Genomic DNA, 24,531 nt, shown 5'->3' with positions numbered 1-24,531 from the left:
AACACCAGGACTTGGGCTGAAGCGCTTTGAGCAGCACAAGGTCGTTTTGATATGGCAGAGCCATGAAAGCGTGATGAGTATTGAAACATGTGAGTTATTAGCCAGAGTTATGTTTGACGCTCCTTTTCGGATGTCGTCTCACCATTTGTAGCTCATGAGGGTCAAGAAAAGTATCCAAATATGGTTGTGATTAAATACAACAATGTTAAACTAGGGCGTATGTAACGTATCTACGTATGTAACTGCTTGCATCACTCCAGTCTCCAGTTACAGTTGACAAACAGGGCAAGTTCCAGTGGAAATGTAGAGCCACAGAAAAAAAAGAAAAAATCATTAGATTAGGGGGCCCTTCGGAGTTCGGTCAACCAGTTGTTTATGGATGTAGTACCTGAACCATCCACTGCGAAAAGCTAAATTACTCAAAACCATCGATTTGAAATGTAGATGGTCCTGACCACTGTAAAACATTGCGGTTCCGCAAGTCCCTCGGTGACTGTGGAACTAATCCGATCCACGTTATATGAGAATTTAATTTCATGATTTTGGAATATTTTTTTGGTTCCCGAAGTCCCTGATAAACTGGAAAAGGTCAAAGCTGGGACAAATCCTTTGATATGTTGACGTGAAAATGAAGAAATATTCTAGGTTTGCTCCAGATCAAAAATATCCATAGACCTTTGGACTAGTCGGTTGGTTATTAGTTGGCCTCTAATATATTTTTTTAAAGTAAACAACGTCTAAGGGGAGGCTCGAATATAGGCACTGGCGGAGTTAAACTGAGCTACGATGGGGCACGTGACCCACCAAATCAGATATTCCCTGATTTTTTTTCAAAAACGCCAAAATTGTTCTGTCAAAAAAACTAATTTTCCACCAATTTTGATTAATCCTGGAGAAGAAAACTTCCCAAGGAATTCTTGGAGTTATTTTCGAAAGATTTTTTTTTACCTTTTTTTTTATAAATTTCAATAGGCATTTCTCGTAATTCCATCGTAAATTCCTATAAGAATTCCTTCAGAAATTCCTTTAAAAAATCTTTGTGGACTATGTCAGATTTTCCCTTCGGAAATTTCTTCGAGAATTCATTCTGAGGTTTCTCCTTTTTTATTTCTTCTGTAAATTCTTCAGATATTCTTTCCACTCCAAATTGCGCGATTAATTCCTTTTGACATTCATCCTGGGATTCTTTCGGATTATCCTCTAGAAAGGCCTTCGTAAATTTGTCCGGAAATACATCGTCCTACGAAACTTCCTTTGGCTTCTGGCAAAACTATACAAAATTCCTGCTGGAATAATTCCGGAGTTTTGTTGGAAGATTTTCTATAGAAATTTATGTAAAAAAGAAATATGAAATCCTAAAAGAATTTTCAGAAGTGTTTTCTAATGGTATATCCAAGGAATTTCATGAAGAAACTTTCGAAGGAACTCTTGAAGTAATTCCGAATGATCCCCAAAAGTTTTTGAATTAATTTCCAAGATTTTCTTCCCAGAGCTTTGGAAGGGATTTCTTAAGAAATTATTGGAAGGATTTGTTTGTGAAAATCCTGAAATAGTTTCCGATGCAATTCTTTAACAAATGAAGGAGTTCTTGATGCAATTTCCGCAGGAATTTCTTAAGCAGTTTTCAAAGGAATTCATAAAAAAATTCATAAAAGGAATTCTCCTAAAGGAATTTTGGAAAGTTTTCCTGAAACAATTTTCTTAACGAATGATAGGTATTTATGAAAAAATGCTGACAGGTTTTCTGTAGGAATTCCGAAAAACTTACAAAGGAATTGCTAAAGGTTTTTTCTCTACAGGTATTTCCGTAAATTACTTGGAAAATAAATTGGAATTCCAAAAGTTAATTGAAGGATTACGATAAGAAAATTTCAAAAACTCGTTCGAAAATACCTTTACGAATTCTTTCTATAATTTTTTAATAAATTCTTTGGAAATTTATTAGGAAGTTCCTTCAGAAATTAGAAATTGTTTCAGGAAATTCTTTTAGGAGAAATCTTACCAAAATTTCTACAGGAATACCTTTGAAAATTCCTTTAGAAATTTCTTCGGAAATTGATTTAAGAATTTCTTCGCAATATATTTCAAGAATTCCTTCAGAACTTTCTCAAAAAATCCCTTCAGAAACTTTAGGAAGAAATTCTTGGAATTCCTTCAAAAATTCTTATAGTAAATTCTTCGGTCATGCTTCCGGATCTTTTTAAGCAACTCATACAGAAATTCATGTAGACCTGCGGAGATTTCTTTAGAAATTTATACGGAATTTCACTTAAGCATTCTTTTATGAATCTTTTTAAACAACCGTATCGGAAATCTGAAATTAAGACTTCATGCTAAATACAAAAAACCCAAAAATATCGAAATTGCAGTCCATAGGGATCCTCAGGGAATTTCTTCAAAAATACTCCGCAACAAAGAAATACCTTCAGAAATTCTTTAAGAAATTCTTTCGAAAATTTCTTCAAAAATTTGTCCAAGAATTCTTTTAGAAACTCCTCCGGAATTTCCTTCAGAGATTTCTTAAGCAATACTTTCAGAAATTCTTCCAGATATTCTATTCCCTCGGATCCCGAATTACCGACGGAATTCGTTCAGGAATTTGCAAACGAATTCCTTAAGAAGTTTTCGAAATTCATTGTACATGCCTCCAAGAATTGTATCTCGTTTTATTGTCTCAGTCGATTATTTGGCTTATTTACGGTTAACTTTCCCAAGGAAACCATATTTTTTGAAGCTTCTAATGATTTTTAAAATCGAAAAATTACCTTTTTTTTAATTGGCCTGATTTTGAACGAACATCGGGTGAATTTTTCAGGCCGGTTCACACGTGCAGCGCTTCTTTGGTTTTTGTTCGATTGATGAATCGATTGAGCGAATAATTTTTTTCGACGGGAAAGGTCAATTCCTTCGTAATTTCCTCCAGAAATTCTTTTGAAAATGCATCAAGATATTCCTTCAAATATATTTATAGGAAATTTTAGGAATTTCAGAAATTCCAAAGAAAAATCTTTTGTAAATTTGGTCGGAATTCCTACGGAAATTTCTTCGGAAATACTTACATAATTTGTATATGGGAAAACTTCCAAAAGAAAATTAATTCTTTCGGAAATTTCCGTCACAAAAATATGATAGACTTTAAACTTCAATATCTAAGCCGTTTCTCGATGGATTTTCAATTTTTTTGGACCATTCGATCAAGGATGAGTCAACGCTTCTTTGTATTTATTTGAATATACTGATTTTTAACTATTTATTATCGATAATTGATGAAAAGTTTAAAAATAGGTAAACTAACCAATCACGTACATGAATCACTAGCACAGACATCAAAATTCAATCACTTGCGGGTTTGGATCTAATCCTCAGTTAGAACAAGATTTTACGCAGAGCAGATTTCAAAGCGATCGCAGCGGAGCGAACACAGGATCACGGAGGCGCTAATAACATTTTCAAAGAAAATCCATGGCATTGGTGGTGGTGCTCGATGTGTTGCTGCAGATCATTCAACCTCAACGAACCGGAATTTCATATGAAGAAAAGGTTAACCATAAAAATAGCACTGTGGCAATCTCGCACCGCCAGTGCCGATGCTGAAATTTTTTTGTGGTGTCAGTTAGTTGGAAACATTTTATGAACATTGGGAAAAGAAAATTGGTTCTTCTCAGGACCAACATTTTATGAAAAGAAAGAGTTAATTGCGAAAATGGACTGTTTCGGTGGCATCGGGTTTGGCGTGGTAGTTTGGTTGCTGTTAGTGATTCCATCCATTCAAATTAACTGCATTATCTCCCTCCGACGCGCTATAAAATTCGCTATTTACTATTGATCTCATAACCAAAATCAGAATCTTACGAGAAAATTCCATAAGATTCTTAGAATTTGTCATTCTCCGAACGGTCCGTTGTCTGCGGAATCCCGATCGAAGCGAAGCGGACACAGCAGCACGAAGGAGTGGGTGGCAGTGTGGCAATGCTGAAAATGTATTTAAAATTTTGGAGGCTGAGCGAAAAATCATCAAGTGGCGGTCGGACAGTTGCAACGCAAGGTGTCGACAAGCGATTGGATGCAGTTAGTTATTGGAAAGGCGCATTGGGAAAAGAAAATTGGTTCTTCTCAGGACCAACATTTTATGGAAAGAAAGAGTTAATTGCGTTAATGGACTGTTTCGGTGGCATCGGGTTTGGCGTGGTAGCTTGGTTGCTGTTAGTGATCCCATCCATTCAAATTTACTGCATCATCTCCCTCCGACGCGCTATCAAATTCGCTATTTACGATTGAGTTTTGTACTTTGAAGAAAGATTATTTCGGATAATCGGATCAACCTTCTTTTGTATGAAGAACTTTTTGGTCTGGACGAAATAAAGGAGAAATAAGCAGAATCAGAAGTGGTGTGAAACCAAATGCAAATATATTTATTTGCAACGTTTGCGGGCAGCAGGGACTATGTCCAAGGGCTTGACGATCCCTCCCCAGGCCATCTGCGAGTTGTGGGGCTTGCCTAGGATGTGGTGGGGTTTGACAGTGGGCCCTGTTAAACCTCTATAAAAAGCTGCATGTATCCGCAAGTAGGCTCCACCAAAGCGACCGTGTGCCGCTCAAAGCGCACAAGCCCAAGTCCTGGTGTTAGGTGGGACGCTAAACAGCCCTGACACGACGGCCCTCCGACGAGACAGGAGCTTTGCGCAGGCCCAATAAGCCGCCTAGAAAACCAATCATTACGAACAATATAAGAGATAATGCGACTCGATATAATCGGCAAAGACCTAGGCGACGAATACAGGATCACGATTGGAAGCTTGGAACATGGAATTGCAAGTCGCTAGGTTTCGCAGGTTGCGACAGGATGATCTACGATGAATTACATCCCCGCAACTTCGACGTCGTGGCGCTGCAGGAGATTTGCTGGACAGAACAGAAAGTGTGGAAAAGCGGGCATCGAGCGGCTACCTTCTACCAAAGCTGTGGCACCACCAACGAGCTGGGAACCGGCTTCATAGTGCTGGGTAAGATGCGCCAACGCGTGATTGGGTGGCAGCCAATCAACGCAAGGATGTGCAAGATGAGGATTAAAGGCCGTTTCTTCAACTATAGCATCATCAACGTGCACTGCCCACACGAAGGGAGACCCGACGACGAGAAAGAAGCGTTCTACGCACAGCTGGAGCAGACATACGATGGATGCCCACTGCGGGACGTTAAAATCGTCATCGGTAACATGAACGCACAGGTAGGAAGGGAGGAAATGTATAGACCGGTCATCGGACCGGGTAGTCTGCACACCGTATCGAATGACAACGGCCAACGATGCATAAACTTCGCAGCCTCCCGCGGAATGGTAGTCCGAAGCACCTTCTTTCCCCGCAAAAATATTCACAAGGCCACATGAAGATCACCTAACCAAGAAACGGAAAACCAAATCGACCACGTTCTAATCGACGGTAAATTCTTCTCCGACATCACGAACGTCCGCACTTACCGCAGTGCGAATATTGGATCCGACCACTACCTCGTTGCAGTATGCCTGCGCTCAAAACTCTCGTCGGTGTACAACACGCGTCGAAGTCGGACGCCGCGGCTTAATACTGGGCGGCTACAAGACGGTAGACTAGCCCAAGAATACGCGCAGCAGCTGGAAGTGGCACTTCCAACGGAAGAGCAGCTAGGCGCAGCATCTCTTGAAGATGGCTGGAGAGATATTCGATCCGCCATTGGTAGCACCGCAACCGCTGCACTTGGCACGGTGCCCCCGGATCAGAGAAACGACTGGTATGACGGCGAATGTGAGCAGTTAGTGGAAGAGAAGAATGCAGCATGGGCGAGATTGCTGCAACACCGCACGAGGGCGAACGAGGCACGATATAAACAGGCGCGGAACAGACAAAACTCGATTTTCCGGAGGAAAAAGCGCCAGCAGGAAGATCGAGACCGTGAAGAAACGGAGCAACTGTACCGCGCTAATAACACACGAAAGTTCTATGAGAAGTTAACCCGTTCACGTAAGGGCCACGTGCCACAGCCCGATATGTGTAAGGACATAAACGGGAACCTTCTTACGAACGAGCGTGAGGTGATCCAAAGGTGGCGGCAGCACTACGAAGAACACCTGAATGGCGATGTGGCAGACGAAGATGGCGGTATGGTGATGGACCTGGGAGAACGCGCGCAGGACATAATTCTACCGGCTCCGGATCTCCAGGAAATCCAGGAGGAGATTGGCCGGCTCAAGAACAACAAAGCCCTGGGGTTGACCAACTACCAGGAGAGCTATTTAAACACGGTGGTGAGACACTGGCTAGAGCGCTGCACTGGGTCATTACCAAGATTTGGGAGGAGGAAGTTTTGCCGCAGGAGTGGATGGAAGGTGTCGTGTGTCCCATCTACAAAAAGGGCGATAAGCTGGATTGTAGCAACTACCGCGCAATCACATTGCTGAACGCCGCCTATAAGGTACTCTCCCAAATTTTATGCCGTCGACTAGCACCAACTGCAAGGGAGTTCGTGGGGCAGTACCAGGCGGGTTTTCTGGGCGAACGCTCCACCACGGACCAGGTGTTTGCCATTCGCCAAGTACTGCAGAAATGCCGCGAAAACAACGTGCCCACACATCATCTATTCATCGACTTCAAAGCCGCATATGATACAATCGATCGGGACCAGCTATGGCAGCTAATGCACGAACACGGTTTTCCGGATAAACTGACACGGTTGATCAAAGCGACGATGGATCGGGTGATGTGCGTAGTTCGAGTTTCAGGGGCATTCTCGAGTCCCTTCGAAACCCGCAGAGGGTTACGGCAAGGTGATGGTCTTTCGTGTTTGCTATTCAACATCGCTTTGGAAGGGGTAATACGAAGAGCAGGGATTAACACGAGTGGTATAATTTTCAATAAGTCCGTCCAGCTATTTGGCTTCGCCGACGACATAGATATTATGGCACGTAACTTTGAGAAGATGGAGGAAGCCTACATCAGACTGAAGAGGGAAGCTAAGCGGATCGGACTAGTCATCAACACGTCGAAGACGAAGTACATGATAGGCAGAGGTTCAAGAGAAGACAATGAGCCACCCACCGCGAGTTTGCATCGGTGGTGACGAAATCGAGGTGGTAGAAGAATTTGTGTACTTGGGCTCACTGGTGACTGCCGAAAATGACACCAGCAGAGAAATTCGGATACGCATAGTGGCTGGAAATCGTACGTACTTTGGACTCCGCAAGACGCTCCGATCGAATAGAGTTCGCCGCCGTACCAAACTGACAATCTACAAAACGCTAATTAGACCGGTAGTCCTCTACGGACACGAGACCTGGACGATGCTCGTGGAGGACCAACGCGCACTTGGAGTTTTCGAAAGGAAAGTGCTGCGTACCATCTATGGTGGGGTGCAGATGGCGGACGGTACGTGGAGGAGGCGAATGAACCACGAATTGCATCAGCTGTTGGGAGAACCATCCATCGTTCACACCGCGAAAATCGGACGACTGCGATGGGCCGGGCACGTAGCCAGAATGTCGGACAGTAACCCGGTGAAAATGGTTCTCGACAACGATCCGACGGGCACAAGAAGGCGAGGTGCGCAGCGGGCAAGGTGGATCGATCAGGTGGAAGATGACTTGCGGACCCTCCGTAGACTGCGCGGTTGGCGACGTGTAGCCATGGACCGAGCCGAATGGAGAAGACTCTTATATACCGCACAGGCCACTTCGGCCTTAGTCTGAATAAATAATAATAATAACGTTTGGTTTTCTCCCGCGATGTAAGCGTTCGTGGCAAATTAAGAATTGTGATGTCCCCGACTGAAAGCCAGTCGAGTGGCTTCAGCGGCCAATGAGTCATGTTAATTCCACGGTTAGAGACTCAAAGTCCATCCAACTGGGAACAACTATTCGACTTCTTGAATCAGTTGGCCTCCGAGCAGTTTGCTCAATGTTAATAAAACGACTCACATTATTATGGCAAATACTACCAATTTCGAATAGCTACGTAGTCCTACGTCACCTTTGCGTACAACCCGATTGGGCTGCACCTTTGAGTTTTTTCCTTATTTTTTTTCTTTGTCTTTTGTACTTTCAGCCCGAGGCTGGCTCGTCTCCGGCTATACTAAATTTGATCAGGAATTTGATCGGTCCGAAATATGGCCTGTATTCCGGAATCCGGACGTTCCATCGGAACCTGTTATGGGGTCACTTTACGGAAATAGGCGAATACCATCATGCGACCCATTAAACTTCATGATTTCAAAAGTTATGACATACTATGGTACTTTTGTACTTCCTGGACCGTATTTAAACCGATTGGAACCGGTAAACTGATTTACCGAATACCGGTTCGAGAGACAATTTTGAAAAATAAGCAAACCCCATCATGCGGCATATCAAACTTCATGATTTCAAAAGTAATAGCATTCTATAGTAGTTTTGTTTTGAACTGATTGGAACCGGTAAATGATTTTACCATGAACCGGTTCAAGGGTCAATTTTGGGAAATAAGCAAACCCCATTATGCGGCGTATCAAACTTCATGATTTCAAAAATTATGTCATTCTACGGTAATTTTGTACTATTTAAACCGATTGGAATCGATAATTATTCGAGGATAAATTTTGGAAAATACGCAAATTTTATCATGCGGTATATCAAACTTCATGATTGGCATTTTTATACTACACACTTAGTTTTTATTTCTGCAGCTCGGCAAAAATCCGCACAGCCGTGCGCCAGCAAAATGAAACACTGATATTCCGACACAAATGTCGTTTGTTAGCTGATTTTCGGCAAATTATTTGCTGATTTTCAGCAACTTTGACAGAAATCTCGGCAAAAAACATGTTTGCTGGGGAACGGCTGTGCGAATCTCGGTAAAAGTTCAACATTTTGCTGAGATCCCGGTAAAAAAAATTAAGTTTGTAGTTTTGTATTTCCTGGTCCATATTTGAAATGATTGGAATTAGTTGACAGGTGAACTTGGGCACTTGTTGAAAGGTCAATTTTGGGAAATAAGCATTGGAAATAGGAAATAAACACCTTATACAGTTGGCCTAGCGAACAATACCGTCGCATTGCCAATCCGAAGATGGCGAGTTTGCTTCTCGGTCCTGTCCAGGATATTTTCGGATGTAACATATTACACTATCCAACAAAATTGAACTTTTTTTCGCTCCCTTCGACCATTTTTAATGTACTCAATAGATTTTTTTACGCTGAATTCAGGTACGTATTCAGATTTGCTGTAACACGTCCAGTTTTTGAGAAAAACGCATTTTAATTCATGAAAGTACGTATTTTCATAGAAATTTGGTTTCTCTCCCCTGCAAAGCTGAATTTTGGCTCCTCACTTTTAGAATAAAGTTTGAATTTTGTAGAATGGGCCTTGTAGAATGCATGTGGGTTGTTGGATTTCATTTGGCACGTACATTTGTTGTGAAAAACGAAATTTCATTCACAAAAGTACGTCTTTTCATAGAAATTTGGTTTCTCTCCTCTGCAAAGCTGAATTTCGGCTCCTCACTTTTAGAATAAAGTTTGAATTTTGTAGAATGGGCCTTGTAGAATGCATGTGGGCTGTTGGATTTCTTTTGGCACGTACATTTGTTGTGAAAAACGGATTTTCATTCACAAAAGTACGTATTTTCATAGAAATTTGGTAATTTGGAAATCCAACAAGCCACATGCATTCTACAAGGCCCATTCTACAAAATTCAAACTTTATTCTAAAAGTGAGGAGCCGAAATTCAGTTTTGTAGAGGAGAGAAAACAAATTTCTATGAAAAGACGTACTTTAGTGAATTCAATTCCGTTTTTCACAACAATTGTACGTGCCAAATGAAATCCAACAACCCACATGCATTCTACAAGGCCCATTCTACAAAATTCAAACTTTATTCTAAAAGTGAGGAGCCGAAATTCAGCTTTGTAGAGGAGAGAAAACAAATTTCTATGAAAATACGTACTTTTGTGAATGAAATTCCGTTTTTCACAACAAATGTACGTGCCAAATGAAATCCAACAACCCACATGCATTCTACAAGGCCCATTCTACAAAATTCAAACTTTATTCTAAAAGTGAGGAGCCGAAATTCAACTTTGCATAGGAGAGATAATAAATTCCTATGAAAATACGTACTTTTGTGAATTCCGTTTTCCACAACAATTGAACGTGTCAAATAAGATTCAACAACTTGCTTAGATCTTGTACGATTTCTTCTATATAATTCAAACCTTTTTTTCAAAGTTATAAACCGAAAACCAGCTTTACAGAACAGAGAAACCAAATTCCCATAAGAATACGTAGTTTTGTGAATTTAAACCCGTTTTTCTCAAAAACTGGACGTGTTACAAAAAATCTGAATACATGACTGAATTCAGCGAAGAAAAATCTTTCAAGTACACTAGGAATGGTTGAAGGGAGTAAAACAATGTTGACTAGTGTTATCAGCACCCTGGGCATTGTTTATGCAGTATAATTGTCTCAAGAAATACATACTCATGTAATTATAAAGCAGAATCACCAAACAATTGTACACCGTCGAGAGTTTTGAGCGCAGACATACTGCAACGAGGTAGTGGTCGGATTCAATATTCGAACTGCGGCAAGTGCATACGTTCGTGATGTCGGAGAAGAATTTACCGTCGATTAGAACGTGGTTGAATTGGTTTTCCGTTTCTTGCTTAGGTGATTTCCATGTGGCCTTGTGGATATTCTTGCGATGGAAGAAAGTGCTTCGGACTACCATTCCGCGGGAGGCTGCGAAGTTTATGCATCGTTAGCCGTTATCATTCGATACGGTGTGCAGACTATCCGGTCCGATGACCGGTCTATACATTTCCTCCCTTCCTACCTGTGCGTTCATATCACCGATGACGATTTTGACGTCCCGCAGTGGGCATCCATCGTATGTCTGCTCCAGCTGTGCGTAGAACGCTTCTTTCTCGTCGTTGGGTCTTCCTTCGTGTGTGCAGTACGTTGATGATGCTATAGTTGAAGAAACGGCCTTTAATCCTCAGCTTGCACATCCTTGCGTTGACTGGCTGCCACCCACTCACGCGTTGGCGCATCTTACCCAGCACTATGAAGCCCGTTCCCAGCTCGTTGGGTGGTGCCACAGCTTTGGTAGAAGGTAGCCGCTCGATGACCGCTTTTCAACACTTTCTGTCCTGTCCAGCAAATCTCTTGCAGCGCCACGACGTCGAAGCTGCGGGGATGTAATTCATCGTAGATCATCCTGTCGCAAACTGCAAAACCTAGCAACTTGCAGTTCCATGTTCCAAGCTTCCAATCGGGATCCTTTATACGTCGTCTAGGTCGTTGCCGATTGTATCGAGTCGTATTATCTTCTATGTCGTTCGTAATAATTGCTTTTAAAGGCGGCTTATTGAGTTTGCGCAAAGCTCCTGTCTCGTCGGAGGGCCATCGTGTCAGGTCTGTTTAGCATCCCACCTAACACCAGGACTTGGGCTTGTGCGCTTTGAGCGGTACACGATCGCTTTGGCGGAGCCTACTTACGGATACATGCAGCTTTTTATAGAAGTTTAACAGAGCCCACTGTCAACCCCCACCACATCCTTGGCAGACACCACAACTCGTAGTTGTCCTAAGGAAGGTTCGTCAAGCCCTTGGACATAGTCCCTGCTGTCTCCGCACACTAACAGCAACGAACCAAATCAGTATACCAATGCACTTGCTTTCGATGGCGACTTCGACAGTGGAAATCATTAACTTAACGGCGTTCAGTGTGGATCTTCCTATACGAAAGTCGAATTGCTGGTATGCAACCGCTTGCATGTTCGACGTAGGGCGATAGCCCGTTTTAAAATAAATGTACCCACAAACACACGCCAGGCGTTAATAGCAACGCGATTCAATCGCTTGGCGACTGCGATTCTGTCGCCGTTGGTATGGAAGCGTAAATGGATCATTCCCTGCAGCGAGCCAACAATAGAATCTAGTTGTCGCCGTGTCGCGGCGATGAAATCGCTTAGGTCTGGGGGAACCTTAACTTCTCCAGTAGCTTCCCTACCCTATATTTAAGACAGATTTGTGGCTTGTCAGGCTCCGTTAAGAGAACCAAACGCTGACCTAAATATGTCCGGATTTTCTATTATGGTTTCCTTCCACGCTATTTCCAGGATCTTGTCTAGACCAGATGTTTTATTCGGGTCGTGTGATTTGGCTGCGCTTGCCCTTACCACTGGCCGCCGGCGGGTAAAGCTGGAGTGCGGAAATAAAACTTCAATCATCACCTACAGCATCGTTAGACATTGCTCGAGATGTGCCAGAGTTCCTCTTGTTTTGGCTATTTCCACCCGATAGGTGTCAACCCAGGGCTGTCAGATGATTTTTTCGTAAATCTGTATTGGCATGTGTAAAAAATCTGTATTGTCTGTATTTGGGAAATATAGATTTTTTTTAAATAAATTATGTGAAATAGCGATTCTGGTGATTGTATTTAGATAACATTTTCATCGAGTTCTTCAAAAGAAGGTAAACAAAATTGAATATCCCAGGAATCCGTTGGAATCTTTTAAGGGGGGTCCTTGCATTATCATGTAGAAGCAGCACAATCTTTTCCGAAATTCATGTCGTCTTTTGAATTTCACATCTCAATTATCATTCGACCTCTGCAAAAATTTTACCGAAATTAGGAAACAATGATTTTTTGTCCATGTCTTAATAACGATTATCAAATTTGATTTCGCAACTGCCATATTTTGCCATTTATGGATGCCCAATCAACTGATGTTCATAACACAGGTAGGAATAAATTTCTTATGTATTTCATACATACATATGTTTTAAATCTTTCTATTTACCTCTACCAATTGTGTGACATTATGAAAGAAGAATATATCACAATGGCAATACAATTTTCCAGTGTGACTGTGAAACATCTTAATTTGTTTAATAATTATATCGCTAGTCAAGTTGAAAACCGAAATGGGGGACTAGCGAAGTTGGAAAAATACTGATAGATACCAAGCAGTCAATTCGATATACCTGGCCTGATATGGTGACGGAATGTACTCAAGAAACATTTATCTAGCTTAAAAACTCACATATCCGAAACTCCTTAAACATATATTTAGAGTTCTTTTGTGAGGCCCAATCAATTTCATCAGATATAACAGTACTGTATCGAAGTAGACTTTAAATAAAGCACAACGGAGAACTACCAAAATATTAATCAATGCAATCGTGGCAATTCGCCATCAGTCAAATACATTTGGTGAATCATCGCAGACAGTGGTAATAGTTTTCCAGAAAACCTCGCTTACCTATTCTCACAATAATTAGAATTTTAAAATGTTTAATTAGATCTCGTATGTGATTTTTATAGGGACAATGATATTTAAAATATCTAAAAATCTGTACAAATTTGTACTTTTTTTGAAAAATCTGTATAAAATATGTAATCTGTATCAAGTCTGTATTGGCGTTTAAAAATCTGTAAAATACAGATAAATCTGTATATATGGCAGCCCTGCCCATGGGTTCGCGTTGGCATTTTGACACAGTTTGTTGAAGTACACGCTTAAAATCAATAACACAGAGATATGTTTGCTTCACAGCCACAAAAATAGCTCGTTTGGGTTTATTGAAGCTAGGATTTCAATATTTTCAACAGTATTTGGTTCCTCATGAAACAAGGAATCTGTACAAACGTTTACATGTTGAAAAGGACCGTTATCACGACCGTACGAGGCATTTTTGTGCCTGTGTAACTGTCGCTCATCCCCTAGATTGTTCTGCATTTGGTCCGTTTTGTGTGAAGCAAACACATCTCTGTGTTATTGATTTTAAGCGTGTAGGCTTTTTTGCTCTCTTTGATGCCCTTGTCAAGGACCAGACTTCTTCTTCTTCTTATTGGCATTACATCCCCACACTGGGACAGATCCGCCTCGCAGCTTAGTGTTTATTAAGCACTTCCACATTTATTAACTGCGAGGTTTCGAAGCCAAGTTACCATTTTTGCATTCGTATACGAGGATTGAACCCTAAAGAGAAAAAGCAAGTCTCTCACTTATCATCTCTGTATACATATACGATATGTAGCATACCGCGAGAAACTTTTTTCGCAAGCTGTCATGATAGAGAACTGATTCGGGACGCTATACCCCATGATAAATTTCTTTCAGAAAGCTCCAAAATACGGGGAGAACTGGCTCTGGCGATTTCAACTTGTTCTACACACCTGTGCAATAACCAACACGAAAGGAGCGAAAACAAAGCGAGAATCACCATTTTTCTGTGGGGGCTACCTATCCGATTCTGTTTTTTCGCACTTGTATACAAGTTTGATAAATTTGTTATCATGGCTTGTTATGATTCGGAACAGTTTTTGCCTCTCTTTTATCGTTGTTCGTTATCGGTTTCCGTCACTTCCAGGAACATCTAAAACCCCAGCTGTTCCAGTTTTTCGCCCAGAAAGTTTACAGCAACAAAAAAGTCAGCGAGTACCTCAACATAACCAAGTTGAGGTCTCAGACAAAATGACTCTCTCTGGGATTGTGGATTTTATCTTCAATACATTGGAGTGAGAAACATTATCAATAAGAAAATCTCACTGGTGAAGCCCTTTTTGTTCGGGATGAACCACTGCGTCCATTTCATTAAACTTTTGTTTTAGTAGTAGCCCTTATTGAAGCAACTGGCATCAAAATGGCCTGTTCTTGATTCGATTTTATCCCTCGATGGCTAATTCAACCAACGAGGTCGGGCATAAGATTGAAGTTCTGCAGTGGAATTGTAGGAGCATCATGAAAAATTTAGCTGCGTTTGAATATTTAGTTCACACTTTATCTTGTGATACATTTGCTCTTAGTGGAACATGGCTTACTTCAGATAAAAATCTTTCTTTCCACGATTTCAATATTATTCGCCGAGATCGAGGCGATGGATATAGAGGGGTGCTCTTGGGGATCAACAAGCTCCACTCCTTTTATAGAATTGATCTTCCACCGATGACAGACACTGAAGTAGTCGCATGCCATGTCACCATACGAGGCAAAAGCTTAAGCATAGCCTCTGTGTATATCAAACAAAATGCTTCTGTTCGACACAGAGACCTTACGGCAATTTGATTAGCAATGCCTGAGCCACGGTTGATCCTAGGAGATTTTAACTCACACGCCACAGCCTGGGGGAAACTGACCGATGACAACCGTTCATCCTTTATTTATGACATGTGTGACTACTTCAATTTGACATATTTGAATAACGGAGAAGCAACACGAGTGGATCCTTCAGGACTCGAAAGTAGAATTGACCTCTCAATCTGTTCGAGTTCACTAATATTGCATTGCACGTGGAAAGTAATTCAGGATCCCCATGGTAGTGATCACTTGCCTATTGGAATCTCAATTACTAATGGATGGCGACAGACTCATCAGATTGACAATGCATACGACCTCACGAAGCACATTGACGTGGGAAAATATGCTGAAGTGATCATCGATGGAGAAGACCTGGTCGACGTACTCCCTCCGTTGGAATACCGATTTCGTACGTAACCGTAAACCAACATCGAACTTTCAAAGCTCGTCGACGTCCTCCATCTCCTCTTTGGTGGGATGACGAGTGTACTATAGTATATCGCGAAAAATCCGACGCGTTTAAGGATTATCGGAGACGTGGATCACGGGATAATTATGATCGGTATATCTCTCTTGAACGAAAATTCAAGAGCCTCGTGAATGCCAAGAAACGAGGGTACTGGCGCCATTTCGTCGATGACCTATCGCGAGAAACGTCGATGACAACTCTTTGGACCGTCGGGAAAAGAATGTGAAACGAAAGAGTGATCGCCCTAAAGAAACCGGAGAAACCTGTGTCGGATCACAATTCGTATCGCGATGTTGTCGTGTATACGGAAGCTGTTTGAGAAGATGATTCTTAATCGGCTCGACAAATGGGTTGAATCGAACGGTTTTCTATCAAATACTAAGGGTATGCGATATCACACTTTTTCCTAACGAAACGAAACGATATTTAAAATGTCTATGTTGATTCGGATCGAAACGAAACGAAAATAAAGATTTCTTTCGATACTTCGAAACGATACGAAATCAAGGTTCATTTAATTCGAAATTTTTCGAAACGAAACGAAATTTTTTTTTCCGCGGAATTTTTATTAAATTGGTTTTACATTATGTACGCAATTCTGCTTTCCCTTTTTGAAGTCGAATAACTGTTTTGCGACCAAAAGAGTTACAATAACAGAAAAGGCAATCTGTGATAAATCACCACATTCTCGCCGTATATACCATTGGCGATAAGACAATACCCCAGCATTTGTGCCGCTTTCAAAGGAATTCATCGTGGAGTGTGTGCTCCCGAATTTGTCCAATTTTATATCAGTTTTATATCGGTAAGTATATGAAAATAAAGAAAGGATTTTTCATATACGGATTCAAATTTCGTTTAAAACCTTAGTTCACTTAAGAATTATGTAATTATGCTGAAGCATACTTCATATTGTCTTGTCAGCGTGGACTAAGTACTGACTTAGTCAAAATTATAAAATGAATGCATCAATGTATCCACATCTGCCAGGCGTATACGCAGATAGAGAATTTACAAGACCTACATTTGAAAAGAGCGTATCAGCCAAAATGTATTCCTTCTTATTCTTCGTCCACATATACTGTATATATGTAGCATTAGAGTGATTAAAATTTTGACTTTTTCGCTCCCCTGTGCTTAAACGATTGTTTTTGCTATTTCAATAGTCCTCCCAAATTTTTAACTGATTTGGATGTAATTTGATTGTGCACGTGCCATTTGAAGGTTATATGAAAATTACTAAGAGAATTGCCACTTATGTAAAGGATCGTTTCGTGAAGCAGCCCAGAATATATTTGAATATATTTAACACATCGCTATCGTAGAATAGATCCTAAGCTGAAAGTCAGTTGTTGTTGCGAAGCAATCTGACTTTTTTGAGCAAAATTATAAAGAAAACAGAAATGCTCATTATTATTATTGATGTTATTCTTTTACGTGTTAAATTGAATTTCCCACAATTCAGTATTTCCCTAATAACTTTTGTTGCCAGCATCAAATCGTTTAGCAACAACGACGATATTTTCCCTTGTTAAATTTCCTATGTTGCTAACGTATTCATACATTTTTAGAGCTTAATGGGCAATGATGGGGAACGGTTTTCTACAAAAGTTACTGTTTTCATAGTAATTTTCATATAAGCTTCAAACTGCTTGTGCTCAGTCAAATTACATCCAAATTAGGACGATTATTAAAATAGCAAACGCCATCGTTTAAGCATAGGGGAGCAAAAAAGTTAAAATTTGAATCACTCTAATGTAGCATACATTTGCTCAATAGAATAATCCTGTACACCTTTCTAAAATGCACAAAGATATGTATTTCAGATTGAATTTCACAGACCCATAGTCTTGGGGGCAGCAGGGACAGTAGGGACAGCATGGACCATGTCCAAGGGCTTGACGACCCCTCCCCAGCTGTCTGCGAGTCAGGGAGAACTGCCTAGGGCGTGGTGGGATTTAGCAGTGGGCTCTGCTAAAATCCCTCCCAAAAAACCACAAGTGCCCGTAAGCGGACTCTATCAAAGCGACTGTGTGCCGCTTCAAAAGCACAAGCCCAGGGAGGGAGTGCCAACTGGCATGTGGAGTGTCCCTACTTCGGTAGGGTAGTGCGTGAGCTGCTTCGGCAGGGAGTGAGTGATCTGTTGTGCTGAGGCAGGAGTGTCATAGCGAGTCGCCGCCGCTATGGCCACCTCGAAGCGCAGCAGAAGTCTGAGTATGGACTGCACATGCTAAGGTAAGAGTGTCGTAGCGTAGTATCGTTGATTAGTCCCCACATACCGCTATCGACACCTCGAGGCATGGCAGTGGAGTGTTAGAATAAGTTGTGGAGTGTACCTACTTCGGTAGGGTAGCGCGTGAGCTGCTTCGGCAGGGAGTGAGTGATCTGGTTGTGCTGAGGCAGGAGTGTCATAGCGTGTCTCCGCCGCTATTGTCACCTCAAAGCGCAGCAGAAGTCTGAGTATGGACTGCACATGCTGAGGCAGGAGTCGAGGTATCCCATCGACACCTCGAGGCATTGCAGTGGAGTGTTAGAGTGAGCAGCCGAAAAAGGGTCACATGGAGCGAATGGTCTTTGGAGAAGCTGCTTCGGCGGCAGGGTAGCAGTGGGTTGTACCCACACACCTACAGTTGTGCACATGTGGTGCATGGGGAGTGTCCCTGCTTCGGCAGGGTAGCGTATGGTCTGCTTCGGCAGTGGTGTGATTGATCTGCTCGTGCTGAGGCAGAGTGTCGTAGCGCAATATCTGTAGGCCCAGGCAGTTACCGCTATTGACACCTCGAGGCATGGCAGCGGAGCGTCCGGGAGAGCATCCAAGTAAGACTCAAATGGAGTGAATGGGGTGCGAGCACCCAAGTCAGTCTCGCATGGGACGAGTGCCTGTGTGAGCGATAATGAGTGAGTACGCTTAGTACTGCCGTCCCCCCAGAAGTAGTACTGCGAGGTAGTTCCTGGGGGAAACGAGGCAACTACAATGCACGTGTACTGGGTTAGTGTGTAAATGCATTCTCCCTTGTAAAAAAAAAAAAAAAAAAAAAAAAAAAAAAGACCCATAGTCTTATATACAATCAACTCGATAAACTGAGCTATTGTCTGTGTGTCCTTGGCATATAAGAACAGCTGTAATGGTCAGTATGAGCTGAAAGCAATCTTATTGTGTATCCGGAATAAATTTATACCGCTTTTTATACCGAAGTTGGATTTTTCTCCAGATACAGGCAACTTTCCCAACTTCGGAAGTGGTGCGCTGGATTCCCCTAAAGATGCGCTAAACAACGCATCCATTAGTTTGACAGATAAAACTTCGGAAGAAAGTTCGGTTCGGAAGTCCGGACTTCCGAATTCTAAGTTGGTGCTACGCCGACAATAAATAAAGAACTTTCAGCTATTTTAATGATCTTTGAACCCGTTCTGGATTTTTTTTTGCAAATTCCATGCGAAGATCTAGAAATGCCCACAAATCTGCAATGTTCCTTACATTTAGTGCAAATAGTCAAAGAAGAGCTTATTAGCTTGATTAACTGTACACATCGTAGTTGCTAATCATGATTGGCCGAGAAACAGCAAATATGCACAGCTCACCAATTAAATAATATTCTTGGGATATAAAAAAGTTATTCTTATTGTATGCTTACTTCGGAGTTTCCAATTCATGACCAATAATGATGCTGGTCACGTGCTTATAGTCAATTTTGGATTTGGAGAGGAAAATTAGTTTAACACTCATTGTTATAAGAGACCGATGAATGCTCTGCATCTCCGTGAGCGCTACGGGAAAGGAATCGTTGGTTAGTTGAGAAGGTAATTCGCGTGAAACCCCTTGGTAAGCGACAAAATATTTATTGTAAACGAAGTTATTTTGAAAACATGAAGACGAAAACTGTGTTTCAAATCAATCCAACGCAAGATCAATGTGCTTCGTTTAATAATCTTCTACAACACGATCGATTCCGCACTAAATAGTGTTGTGCACTTCAATGCAGACATTAGTTTTATCACTTCGCGTTCTCCCACACTAGCTGGCGTGATCAGCATCAACACGATCGATTGCACACTGGTTAAACAAATTTCAGCTACACGAGGTAGATTTTTTTCACTTCGCGTGACTAGCTGCCGTCCCATGACCAGCATCCACACGATCGTTTCCGCATTCATATAGAAGAAAACTACATACGAATTTGTCGACTAAAAATGGGGTTATGTAGTAGTTATGTAGGAATATTGTATAACCTAAAAGTTTTGAAAACAACTTTACGATTTTGTTCAGCGGCACAGCCAACATTTTTCATAACATAAAGTATGGTTTAAGTTTAAATTTGTTTCGAAATTCCGCGGAATTCCGTTAAATTTCGTTAGAAGCTAGTTTTTTCTAGCGAAATTTTTGTAATTCTACGAAACGAAACGAAATCAAGAAATCAGATTTCGCCATGCTAAAATTCCGGAATTTCGTTTCGAACCACCTGAAACGAAATTTTTCGAAATACCGCATATGCTTATCAAATACTCAATTTGGATTCCGCAGAGGCAAAGGGAACGAACGACTGTCTTGCGTTGCTTACTACAGAGATCCAAATGGCCTATTCTCAAAAAGCGCAAATGGGTTCAGTTTTCTTGGACATTAAGGGGGCTTTTGACTCAGTTTGCGTTGATGTCCTTTCAGACAAACTCCACGAGTGTGGGCTTTCACCAATATTGAACAACTATTTGTATAACTAGTTGTTTGAGAAACATATGAGCTTTTCTCATGGAAACTCGACAGCTTCAAGAATTAGTTACATGGGTCTCAACCAGGGCTCATGCCTAAGCCCCCTTCTTTACAACTTTTTAGTCAGATATATCGATGGATGTCTGGTCTCATGGCAAATTGCACGCTTAGACAGCTTGCGGATGACTTCGTCGTCTCCTTTACAGGAACAGCGGCAAGGACTGTTGCAATATACTTTATACAATTTGTCTACTTGGGCTATTCAGCTAGGTATCGAATTCTCTCCGGAGAAAACTGAGCTGATTGTCTTTTCTAGGAAGCATAAGCCGGCAAAATTGGAGCTTGAGGGTAAGAAAATCACTCAAGGCATTTCATATAAATATTTAGGGGTCTGGTTCAACTCGAAAGGCAGCTGGGGAAAGCACATTAGACATCTGTATCAGAAATGCCAACAACGAATCAACTTCATGCGGACTGTAACCGGAGCATGGTGAGGAGCCCACCCGGAAGATAAATGATAAAGCTTTATCGTACAACGATCCTGTCAGTCATCGAATACGGTGGTATTGTTTCCAATCCGCCGCGAAATATCGTTGTCTCCGTATCGCTTCAGGCTGTATGAACTCGACGCATACAATGAGTTTGAAGGTACTTGCGGGAGTACTCCCTTTATCAGATCGATTCGCGGAATTGTCGTTCAGGCTCCTCATTCGGTTTGAGGTCTTAAACCCATTGGTAATTCAGAATTTTGAGAAGCTAATCGAACGAAACTTCCATTCCAAATTTATGACATTGTACTGCTGTTACATGAGCCTGGAGATTGGCCATTCTGCGAATGTTCCCAATCGTGGTTGCTTCTTAGATTCCTCCAATTCTTCTGTAGTTTTTGATCTAACCATGAGTCAAAAGATCTGTGAAATACCAGATCCGCACCGATCGCAGTGCATACCGCCAATTTTTGCAAGGTTTTGGTGTTTTCAATGATTTTCATAGCGCCGCTCTTAAACTTCAAAACCCTTGTTCCGTATATGTCGCAGAGTTAGCGGTTATACACTATGCATTAGAGCGAATAGACTCTCTGTCCCAATTACGACGTTGGAGTTGTCCCAACTCCGTTGCCGACCCGAAGGAAACCAGATGAGACTTTAGAGATGTGCTGGGTAAGCTTGATCTAGAGTACATGGCCATCGTGCATAACTTCTTAAAACGAATCAATGTTTTTGTCTGACCCCCCTGTCTATTGTAAGGTCATGTCCACCTCGTCCCCACCCGCTCCGCCAGGAAAAAAAAGTTTGTTTGTATCATTACAGTTTGTCCCCTGTCAATCAGCAGTGAGAACATCGCAACAACGCTACCTAGGCCCTATCCCATTCCCTTTTTTTTATTTCTTGTACCCCTCAAGCTCGACCAAGCCGCGTGTTTCTCGGCTCCCCGAAACTAATATTAAGACGCAAATCATGATTTTAACTAAAAATCAAAGATATAACGGCTCCGTTATGCCTAATGGCGCTTGAGCCCTAAAATAAAGACAAGTTAAAAAACACAACTATCAACACGATTCCTTAGCCGTGCGGTAAGACGCGCGGCTACAAAGCAAGACCATGCTGAGGGTGGCTGGGTTCGACTCCCGGTGCCGGTCTAGGCAATTTTCGCTAATAGAATACTAAGTTGAACAGCTAGGCCAAGTTCCAGTTGGAATGTAGAGCCATTGAAGAAGAAGAAGATAGGGTTAAAGGTGCAATTTGGATGAATTTTAGTAAAAGGGAACCAAATAAGCCTTTAAATAAATCAGATCGAGTTTTGGAAAACGATCAAACTTTTTGCAATTACTAATATGTGCTATTTGATGAGGTTTTCCAAACAGATTTCAAATGTATACCTACGAAAGGGCTTTGGTTGATTTTTAGTAAAAAAAAAATAGAACCAATTTCAAAGAAAATTCGCTCTACGATGTTTTCAAATTGATGAACTCCGAGAAGAATTCGAATAAAATTCATGTTAACTTTAGATACCCAGATTCAATTTCAACTATTTACTATTTGTTATTCATAAGTAATTTTATATGAAAACCAATTAGTTTATTATAATTTTTGTCTTTATATGTTCTGTAAAAAAACGCGTTCTGATAAAAAGATGTTCGTTTCTGCACACCGTAAGAATGACAAAAGCCCAGGCTTGCTTTGATCATTTTTCTCCATAGTTACCAATATTAAATCCCTCACTTGAAAAACATTCACCACTTATCACCGCATATTTGTCTCATCGGAGGCCCTATACACATAGAACTAAAATGCGGTAATAATAAGCAATACAGCAGACCACGTTCTTCCACACATGTCCTAAATAAAGGCTTATCCTGTACAAATAGAATCCCATAATCCGCAGTTTATTTTCACTTCTTCTTCCTTTAGTACACATGAGTAGACTACCCACCGACATTCTCTCCGTTCATCCTACAACCATTAACTATTTTGAGAAACGGTATGATATTGCGTATCCAAACTATCGTCCATCCTGCCATCGACTACCGAAAGACACTAATCGCAAAAAAAAAGAAAACAAAAACAAACTTGTCACCATTTTTCGAAAATCGTCCCCCATAAAAGGGCTACAAGCGCACACACAAAGCAGGCACTTCATTCATCAACTTGTTTTGGCCACCATTTTTGCCCCGTGCTGGTGGTTTACGAACTACGAAGGTGCACTGCACTACCACTGAATTACTGCCAGGACTGATTGCCTGCATGTGTGCCTGCCTGTCTGCCTGCCCGCCCGCCTGCCTGACGATGGTAGTAAGCAATGTAACACTGTAGCAATGAACTTTTCCTCAGGTGCATTGAATTGTTGATGATTCGTCCTCCCTCTGTTCGGTGCTTGTTGGGATTTACATAATTTCCTGTTTCCTCCCCCATGCCCCACTCGCGAGCCATAATTTTCCACTCATAATCGCACGCACACTGGATTTGCCTTCGACTGATCTTACTCCCCCGGGTAGGATTTTAAGCAGGAAGAAAAAAAAATCACCTTGAAATCATTCACCGATTTCTTGGATGACTACTTTTGCAAACAAAATTTCATTTCATTTTTCACATATTCAAAAACACCACTTTTCGTCCTCTTTTTCCACGAAATTGATACCACAACCCCTTGGAAAACACTCGCTCACTCGAGAGGGGGAGCAGGACCCTCCGTCTTTGCACTCGTTGGAGGCCATTGAATGCGCACCATAATTTCCTTCCCACCATTTAATGCTCGCTCGTCCGGTCGCAAACCAAGCAAGCGGGGTGCACACTCTACTGTACTTCGGTGGAGGCGATTCTGCCACTACTCGGCCTACCTGGATTCATTTTCTTGCTTCCGTCGCCTGCTTCCGGGCACTAGAACCGACCGTCACCGAGGGGGGTGCAAAGTTCTCTGCTGCTGTTTCTTCGTCCAGTGCTTCTGATGGTGCTGCCAAAACACTCAATCACCATCACCATCGTCGTTCAATTACTTTTCGCTGAACTCCTTTTCCCAGTTTGCGGGAGGTTGGAAAATTCAGACTCCGAACAATCGCGAACGGTGTTGCAGGTACTTTCTTTCCTCCCCGAACCGTCGTCGTCGCACTGGAGGAGCCTCGTCGTACGTGAGGAGTCGCGAGAAAACGAGAAAATGGAGTCGCTCGAAGGAAATTCAAGTTTTTCCTCCTGTCCTGTGGTTGTGTATGAAAAGTGTATGGGAAATGGGTGGAATGCGCACGGTACGGCCAGTGGGAAGTATTGCGACTTGCTGTTGGTGGTGATTGTGTCATCGGCGGTTATGCTTGCGGTTGGCTGTGTGCGTGAGCATGTGCTGCGAAGGGTTGCTTTTCCCTTTCGCAGTGGGAAATTTCGTGCGGTCCGTGGGGTAGAACTGGTGATGTTTTGCGACTGCGAGGGTGAGACTGTGGTAGTGGAAAGGATGTCTGTTCAAGGATAACTGTCAAAATAAACGAGGGATACTTTCATATCGAATTAGGGAACAAAATGCGCCGGTCGGGCGTAGACGCAATTAAATATAAATTGATCGTTTAATGTTTCATCACCTTGGAGATTTACTTTTCGGACGAATTGATTGTTTATGAGTGAAGCGAAGGAATATTACATGATAAAATGAAATATTGCATGAAAATAGTGTTCAATGTTAAGAACGACCAACTTCAATCATACTACAATGAATAAAAACGGTAAAAAGATTACAGGAGTAATGCGTTTTATCCCGGCTCTGAACAAGCCACTCCAAGCTAAATTT

The 24,531-nt window shown here is 41.8% G+C and overlaps 1 protein-coding gene across 3 annotated transcripts in view; it reads right to left on the bottom strand.

Annotated features, from left to right (window-relative positions):
• Window positions 1-23,977, bottom strand: part of LOC134207903 (uncharacterized) — a 51,041-nt gene extending 27,064 nt beyond the window's left edge. Inside the window, exon 1 of one of the 3 annotated variants that reach the window (XM_062683946.1) lies at window positions 23,600-23,977. The gene's annotated coding sequence lies outside the window, so the exon portion shown is untranslated. Of the gene's footprint in view, window positions 1-23,286; window positions 23,418-23,599 lie in introns of those variants that run through there. The other 2 variants (XM_062683944.1, XM_062683945.1) reach the window with 2 other exon arrangements.
• Between the last annotated feature and the right edge of the window lie 554 nt (window positions 23,978-24,531).

The sequence above is a fragment of the Armigeres subalbatus genome, chromosome 1 (assembly GCF_024139115.2).
Source record: "Armigeres subalbatus isolate Guangzhou_Male chromosome 1, GZ_Asu_2, whole genome shotgun sequence".
In the NCBI taxonomy this organism is placed as follows: Eukaryota; Metazoa; Arthropoda; class Insecta; order Diptera; family Culicidae; genus Armigeres; species Armigeres subalbatus.
This window is presented reverse-complemented; position numbering and strand designations above follow the sequence as displayed.